Source organism: Acomys minous (assembly GCF_964271855.1).
Source record: "Acomys minous genome assembly, chromosome: 1".
Lineage (NCBI taxonomy): Eukaryota > Metazoa > Chordata > Mammalia > Rodentia > Muridae > Acomys > Acomys minous.
Genome location: NC_140483.1, coordinates 105,911,974 through 105,920,383, shown reverse-complemented (window position 1 = coordinate 105,920,383; position 8,410 = coordinate 105,911,974). Strand labels below are relative to the sequence as shown.

Below are 8,410 nucleotides of genomic sequence, written 5' to 3'. Positions count from 1 at the left end.
GAAGTTTTTATTTCAGAGCTTGGGGAAAGGTCTTTACATCAAAATAATTCAACTCTAAATTGCTTCCATTGGTGGTCGAAACAACTCCTGGCAGATGTACTGCCAGACGCTTCACAGAATGTACTGGGCATCACTTATATTTATTGCCCGGGGCAACAGCATCTCACACCCCATCTCTCTGTGATGAAGATTATGGTGACATTGAGAACTTGTGCTTCAAGAATGTGAAGGTTAGTACTGATTGTCAAGTTGATGAGTTTTAGAAATACCTGGAAGACAAACCAGTGGCATACCTGTTAGAATTTTCTAGATTGGGGGACATTGAGGTAGGCAGACCCACCTTTAGGCTGGGGTACCAGACTGAATAGAAAGAAGAAAGTAACCTGAGCACCAGCGTTCCTCTCTTGATGCTTCCTGGCTTCAGGGGCCATGTGGCTAGCAGCCTCACACTCCTGACACCATCTCTTCCCTGTCACGATGGAACATTCTTGCAAAGTATGAGCCAAAAAAGCCAAAACAAAAACCAAAACAACCTTTTTCTTCCTTAGGTTGTTGTTGACAGGCATTTTGTCATAGCAGTGCAAAAGTAACTAATACACAGAGGCAAAAACAACAGCCCTCGGATTCAGAAAATATACAGAAGCCAAGAACACTCCACTCTACACCCTCACTTTTTTTTTTTTTAAGGCTGGGAATCTAATTCAGGATCTTGAACATTCTAAGTGAGCAGTCACCACTGAGCCACACCCTCAGTCCTAGTTTGGTTGTTTGAAGGGTCTCTCTAGTAAGTCACAGCTGGCCTTGAACTCAGAATTCTCCCACTTCAGCCTCCTTAGTGCTGGGACTACAGAGGTGAGAACCATCCCTGGGGTATTCTAAGGTCCTTCTGCATAGGGAAGGACACAGTGTGGCCAGAGCAAAAGGTGTCCCCTTAGCAAGCTTATCTTTTGGGAGGGGAAACAGTTCGTTTTACCCTTAGAAGAGTAAAGAAACCAGAGAGCATCCTTCCAAGGACAATATGACCATGACCTTTCTTAGCTATGCTTCCCATCCCATACCTGCCAAGGTTACAGGTTTTTAAAAAACTACCAACAACAAAACCTCTATGAATGGAGCTTGCGAACCTGGAGTGGCCAGCCCCCGTGGATGGGCTAGTGACATATGGAGAGGAAAGGACTTCGTAATATGGTTTAAATATCAGCACACCTCAACGGAGATGTCGGGGCTAGTGGACAGAAGCAAAACTCACTGGGCTACGTGTAATACTTACTGATGAGTTTATCTTGTGACACTTATTTGTGTGCGTGTGTTCCTGTGCATTCGTGATGTACACATGTGTGGAGATCAGTGCTCTCCTTGCACCATTTGGGCTTCTACCATCTCTCCAGCTCACCATGTCTATTGTCAACTGGCTTTGTCCTGCTGAGCCATCTCACTGGTTCTTAAGTGACTTAAGGATCTGTGTGGTCCACTGCAGTGTTGCATACAAGACCTTATCCAACAAGCTGTGTCAAGGATCATGAAATAGGGTGAGTGTACAGCTCAGACATGCTCACGCTAGCATGAGCAAGGCCTTCGGTCCAATCCCCAGTTGAACACCAAACAACCAAATGAGTAAAACCTCACCCCCAGGGCACTCGGATTTTGCACTAGGCACTTTGAGTTGTCCTTTGACCTTCCCTGCCCCACCCTGTTATCTCCATCTCGCAGATGGTGTCGCAGTCAGCTAGAACAGGATCAGTGACAAAGTGAGATTGGAATCTAGGATGTTCGGCTTCTCTGCTCCATCTCATAGTTTCTCTCTCGAAAGAAATACATTAGGGCTGGCCTATAGGGGGGTATAGAGTGCTTGTCTCCCATGCATGACCCCCTAACTTTAGTCTCCACTTGTGCCACAAAAGGGGGGGGGGGCGGAAATCTGTGCAATGCATTGGAAGCTGCAAGGTTCTCTGGCATTTTCTAACCACCTGGGAATTTTCTAGTCTGTAAAGTCTGGTCAGCAGTCACACCAGAATTCCTGGTTCTGCAGGGCAGGACCAGTTGTCTCTCACTGTCTAGATAAGATTCAGACCTCATGCCGGGTGGTGGTGGCACAAGCCTTTAATCCCAGCCCTCAGGAGGCAGAAGTAGGTGGATTGCTATGAGTTTGAGGCCAGCTTGGTCTACAACTTGAGTCCAGGACAGCCAAGGCTACACAGAGAAACCCTGTCTTGAAAACAAAACAAAACAAAACAAAACAAACAAAAAAAGATGCAGACCTCATATGTTTTTCTCTGTGGAGGCTCAGTTGTTGTAAGAGTAGCCTCAAAGTTGACAGCCTAAGTGTCCCTCAGTTGAAGAATGGATAAGGAAACTGTGGTACATTCACACTATGAAATACTACTCAGCTATTAAAAACAAGGAAATCCCAAAATTTGTGGACAAATGGATGGGACTAGAAATGATCATAATGAGTGAGTTATCCCAGAAGCAGAAAGACTCACATGGTATATACTCACTTATAATTGGGCACTAGCCCAAAAGGCATGTCCCACGAAAGTCTTCACTTACCAGGAGATTGGGATAGATGTGAGGCCATCCTACTGAGACTCTAGGTAAGAGAAATATAGGAGATGGGGAAATAGAAGGACCCAGAGGGTCCTAGAAACCTATAGTGATGGGTGGATTGGGGCCCGGGGGGGGGGGGTCTGCTCAAACTATTGCACTAACCAAAGACAATATAATAGTAAACATCGAACCCTACCCTGGACAGGAAATTCTCCACACTTAAGTGGAGAGCAGGGACTGACTCTGACATGAACTCTGGTGCCCCATATTTGACCACCTCCCTTGGTGGGGAGGCCTGATGGCATTCAAAGAAAGAATAAGCAGGCTACCAAGATGAGACTTGAAAGCCTATGACCATATGGTAGGGGGAGGAGATCGCCCTTGGTCTTAGACCTAGGGGAGTGGAATAGGGTGAAAGCGGGAGGGAGGGAGGAATGGGAGGATACAAGTGAAGGGATAACAATTGAGTTGCAATCTGAATAAATTAATAAAATTAAAATTAATAAAAAAAAGAGTAGCCTCAGCTGGGCATGGTAGCTCATGCCTTTAATCCCAGCACTTGGGAGGATCGCTGTGAGTTCGAGGCCAGCCTGGTCTACAAAGTGAGTCCAGGATAGCCAAGATAACATAAAGAAACCCTTTGTCAAAAAAACAAAAAAACAAAACAAAAAAACAAAACAAAACAAAATAGAGTGCCCTCCATGAATATGTACCAGTAGTGTGTCTTAATCACAAATTCTCAAAAATGTCCTGGAAGATGGAAAAATATTAATTGCAATAATTTGATCATTACTCATTTTATGCATGGGATGAATTATCATTCCAGGTCTCATAAATTTCTATAGTTGAAAAATTGTCACAATGTTGATTATAGGAGATTCTTATGCTGGGGATGTAACTTAGTGGATAGAGTGTTTATTCAACATGACTTTATCCCAACAGTTGGGAGGTAGAGGCTGGGAAATCTGGCTATATAGGGAAGACAGTTGGAGATATATGAGAGTTTGTCTAAAAGAAAAGTTGACAGAAAGTAGTGGCTCATGCCTCTAATCCCAGCACTTGGGAGGCAGAGGCAGGAAGATGTCTATGAGTTTGAGGCCAGTCTGTCCATAGAGCGAGTTGCAGGACAGCCAGGGTTACATGAATCCCTGTCTTGGAGAACAAACAAACAAACAAACAAACACAAATAAAATCGATGTGGAAAAGGAGATCATGAGGGTCTGGAAAGATGGCTCAGAGGTTAAGAGCACTGTCTGCTCTTCCAAAGGTCCTGAGTTCAATTCCCAGGAACCACATGGTGGCTCACAACCATCTATAATGAGATCTGGTGCCCTCTTCTGGTGTGCAGGCATACATGCAGGCAGAACACTATATACATAATAAATAAACACATAAATAAATAAATGTTAAAAAATATCATGAGTATAAAAGTCAGCAGGCAGCAGAGCAGCAGAAGAATGTGTTGAATTTATATCTCCTTTCCTTTCCCCTTCACTTATAACTGGCCCAAACCAAGAATAGATGTCCTCCATGTTGGAAGATAGTGCCCATTACTTATCCTTCTAACCTGAAATTTAAATCACTTATTGATTCACTCAAAACTTTTTTTTCATATTAGATTTCCATGTTAAGTGATGTTCTGGGTGTAGCTGGTCTTGAAATGAGGAAAACAAAGTTAATTTAAACACTATTTGTTGAGCTTCTCTAATCTCACATCCAAACACTTATCAAAGTCCTGTCCATTGTGCTTCAGAATGTTGGAAAGTCAGGTCCCATTTTTCAGGACTATCTTTAGATTTGTCTCACCTTGCCATCTTTTCAACTTAGAACTGTGCTGTAATCTTCAAATTTTACCAGTATCAGCATCATCTGGGGGGGCTTCTTAAAGCTTAAGCTATAGTTGTGTGTTATGACTCATGCCTGTAAACTTAGCATTTGAGAGACAGGAGGCAGGAGGATTGGAATGAGTTTGAAGTAGATCTGAACTACAGTATAGCAGTTTGAATGAGAATGTTCCTCATAGGCTCTTATATTTGAATGCTTGGCCACCAGGGAGTGCTCTGCACTATTTAAAAGGATTGGAAGAATGGAAAGTGTGGCCTTGTTGGAGGAAGTGTGTCACTGGGGGTGGGCTTTGAGATTTCAAAAGTTCATACCAGGCCCAGGCACTCCTCTCTCACCCCCTCTCTGTCTCTCTCTTTGTCTCTGCCTCTGTCTGTCTGTCTCTCTTTCCTTTTCCCTCTTTCCTGCCTCCCCCTCCCGTCCCTTTGCCTCTCCCTTCCCTCCTGCTCCCTCCTGCTCCCCCTCCCTTTCCCTCTCCTTCTCCCTCGTGCCTCCCTCCCCTTCCTGCTCCCCCTCCCTTTCCCTCTCCCTCCCGCTCCCCCTCCCCCTCCCTCTCCCTCTCCCCCTCCCTCCCTCTCCCTCCCTTTCCCTCTCCCTCTCCCCTTCTCTTCTCTGTCCCCCTCCCCTTCTCTTTCCCTCTCCTCCTCCCCCTCCCCTTCCCTTTCCCTCTCCTTCTCCTCTTCTTCTCTGCCTGCAGCTCAAGATATAGCTCTCTGCAGTGCTGTGCTTGTCACTAGGCTCCTGCCATACTCCCGTTATAATGGTCATGGACCAAACCTCTGAAACTGAAAGCAAGCCCCCAATTAAATGCTTTCCTTTATTAAGAGCTGCCATGGTCATGGGCTCTTCACAGCAATAGCCACTGACTAAGACAACTAGTGTGTGCTGCACAGTGAGATTCTTTCTTGTAACCAAATGAAAACTCAGACTACATGTACGACCCCCTCCTCCAGACTTCCCACTGGCCATTAGCCCAGGGAGAACTGCAAACCACTGTCGGCAATTGGTGTCCCTCTCAAAAGTAACCCAGAAATCTTCTAATTCAAACTTAGGAAATCAGCTTGTGGGCCAAAGCTAGACTGCAGGTTGTTTTTTAAATAAAGTTTTACAGGTACACAACAAGACCCATTTGTAATTGTCTATGCTATGCTCCCTATCCATCTGTCTGTCTATCTATCTATCTATCTATCTATCTATCTATCTATCTATCATCTATTTATCATCTATCTATGACACACAAAGCCTAAAAATATTCACAATCTCACAAAATTGTTGTCATTATCCTTACATGAAAACGATCTTTCTAAAAATATAATCTTTCTTAAAATATACTTTCTGTCTTCAACATATCAGCTAGTTCCATGCCTGAAGCCCATTCCTCTGTGGTATGAGAAGCTGTGTACCCAACTCAATCCCTTTGTACTGTGAATTATTCACTTTTCATCACTGTGCAAGTGTCTGGGAGAACAAATGATTAGTAGAAAGGTTTATTTCAATGTATGGATTTAAGAGGTTTCAGTCCATGGTCACAAGGCTGTGTTGTTTCTGTGTGTTGAGTCAGAACTTCCTGACAAGAAGACGGTGAGGGAGCTAAGAGGCTGGCCTCATGGCGGATGGAAGGCAGAGAGAGGAGAGTGTGTCTGTACTGGTCGCTCTCCTCATCTTCCATTTTGTTCCCACTGGGGCTTTAGCCTTTTGGATGGTGTCACCCACACTTATGGCAGAGATTCCCCTGCTGCTTGTCCTATGTACCACTTATTTCTAGAAACACTCTCATAGACACAGTAAATAGTGCACGCTACAGAGCTCTCAGGTGACCCTTGATTCACACTCACAGTCTGTTCGGAACTTGTTTCTTTGAACATGCCATGGCCTTCTCGTGTTCCCGAGTCTTTGCATATTGCCTCCCCAGGTCAGCTAGGTCCTTTTAAAGAATGTTTAAACAGGATGAAAGACAGGACATCACATGTGAGTTTAAATTGTGAGAATTTAAACAAAAGAGACAAGGAGAGAACAACGCCGTCTGCCCATCCCACTGATGAGCTGGCTTCTCAATAGGCAAGAGATAGGGGTGAGGGAAGGGGGCCTTGACTCTGCAGCTCTCTGTAGAGGAATGTCAATTCAGAACATGGCTGCCCTGACAAGAGATCACATCCAAAGACATCCAAAGACCTTCTAGGTCTGTGTGATCTGGCTGGAATACAAACACCCATTTAAGCCAGGAGACAGAGGCAAGCAGATCTGAGTTCAAGGCCAGCCTGGTATAAAGCAAGTACTAGGTAAAGAAAAGCTTAGCTCCAGGCATGGTGGTACATAATCTGCTCACAGCTGGGGGAAGAGCTGCTTGGGATTCAGGATGCTACTAATATCACCCATCGAGATAGGGAGCCACGTGGTGAATAAAGAGCTGACTTCAAACTTCACCGTTTAAAGCCTGGACTCTTAACAACATCTGACTCATTCCTTAGGCTTCAACAAAAAAATGTCATTTCTCTTCACTTCCTCTGACGGGAGTCAGTCTTCCTTCGTCCCTATAAATAGCTTTGTTCCCTTGGCAAATTGTATGTGTTTGTGCTATCATGTTAAATTGTTAGTTTTTATTTAATTTTCAGTCTCTGTCCTCTGGGTCATGTGCTCTTCAAGGACAAGGGCAGTTTTCATTGTCCAGTGCCTATGTCTATTGTGTTCTCTCAGGACCCAGCCCAAGGTTACATATTCAACAAATACTGATGGATGCACACCCACCTGTACCTTAGCCCTCTGTCCTGACATGCTCTGTGACTTACCATTGACCTATTCCTTCCTTCCTTCCCTCCCTCCCTCTGCTCCCCTCCCCCTTTCTTCCTATGTGTATGAGTGTTTTGCCTGCTTGTGTCTGCATCACAACATGTATCCCTGATGCCTGAAAAGGCTGGAGTAGGAGTTGCAGACAGTTTTGAGCCACTCTGTCGGTGGTGGGGGATCAAACCCAGATCCTCTGGAAGAGCAGCAAGTGCTCATAACTGCAGGGCCAGCCCTCCAGGACACCGTTGCTTTTTTTTTTTTTTTTTAAAGTTATTTAGTCGGCCTGTGGTGGCACACGCCTTTAATGCCAGTAGGCAGGCAGATCTCTGTAAGTTCGAGGCCAGCTGGTCTACAAAGCAAGTCCAGGACAGCCAGGGATCGGTTACACAAAGAAACCCTGTCTTGAAAAAAAATATTTATTTATTTATTTATTTATTTATTTATTTAATGGAAAGATGGCACCTAAAGGGAAGAAGGAAGCTCCTGCCCCCCCAAAGCTGAAGCGAAGGCCTTGAGAGCTTAGGTAGTGCTGAAAGGTGTCCACAGCCACAAAAAGAAGGAGGAGAAGAAGAAGGAGGAGGAGGAGGAAGAGGAGAAGAAGATCCGCATGTAACTCACCTTCTGGCGGCCCAAGACCCTGCAGCTCTGAAGGCAGCCCAAATACCATCGAAAGAGCGCACCCAGGAGAAACAAGCTTGACCACTACGCCATCATCAAATTTCCCCTGACCACTGAGTCAGCCATGAAGAAGATAGAGGACAACACACAGTGTTCACTGTGGATGTCAAGGCTAACAAGCACCAGATCAAACAGGCCGTGAAGAAACTCTGTGACATTGATGTGGCCAAAGCCAATCCTCTGATAAGGCCTGATGGAGAGAAGAAGGCATATGTTCGACTGGCTCCTGATTATGATGCTCTGGATGTTGCCAACAAGACCGGGATCATCTAAACTGAGTGCAGATGGCTAATTCTAAACACATACTTTTTTCACCATAAGACAAAAACAAAAACAAAAACAAAAAAACCTTAATTTAATGAACCCGGCATGGTGGCACATGTCTTTAATTCTAGCACTTGGGAGGCAGAGGCAGGCAGATCACTGTGAGTTCAAGGCCAGCCTGGTTTATAAAGCAAGTCCAGGACAGCCAAGGCTACACAGAGAAACCTTGTCTTGAAAAACCAAACAACAGCTGGAGAGATGGCTCAGAGGTTAAGGGCACTGACTGCTCCTCCAA

General features: G+C 44.9%; 1 pseudogene across 1 annotated transcript; it reads left to right on the top strand.

The window, feature by feature from the left end:
* The first annotated feature begins 7,628 nt into the window (after positions 1-7,628).
* On the top strand, positions 7,629-8,144 carry LOC311606173 (large ribosomal subunit protein uL23-like; annotated as a pseudogene). Its single transcript has one exon. The product of its transcript is annotated as a large ribosomal subunit protein uL23-like (transcript).
* Positions 8,145-8,410: the final 266 nt, after the last annotated feature.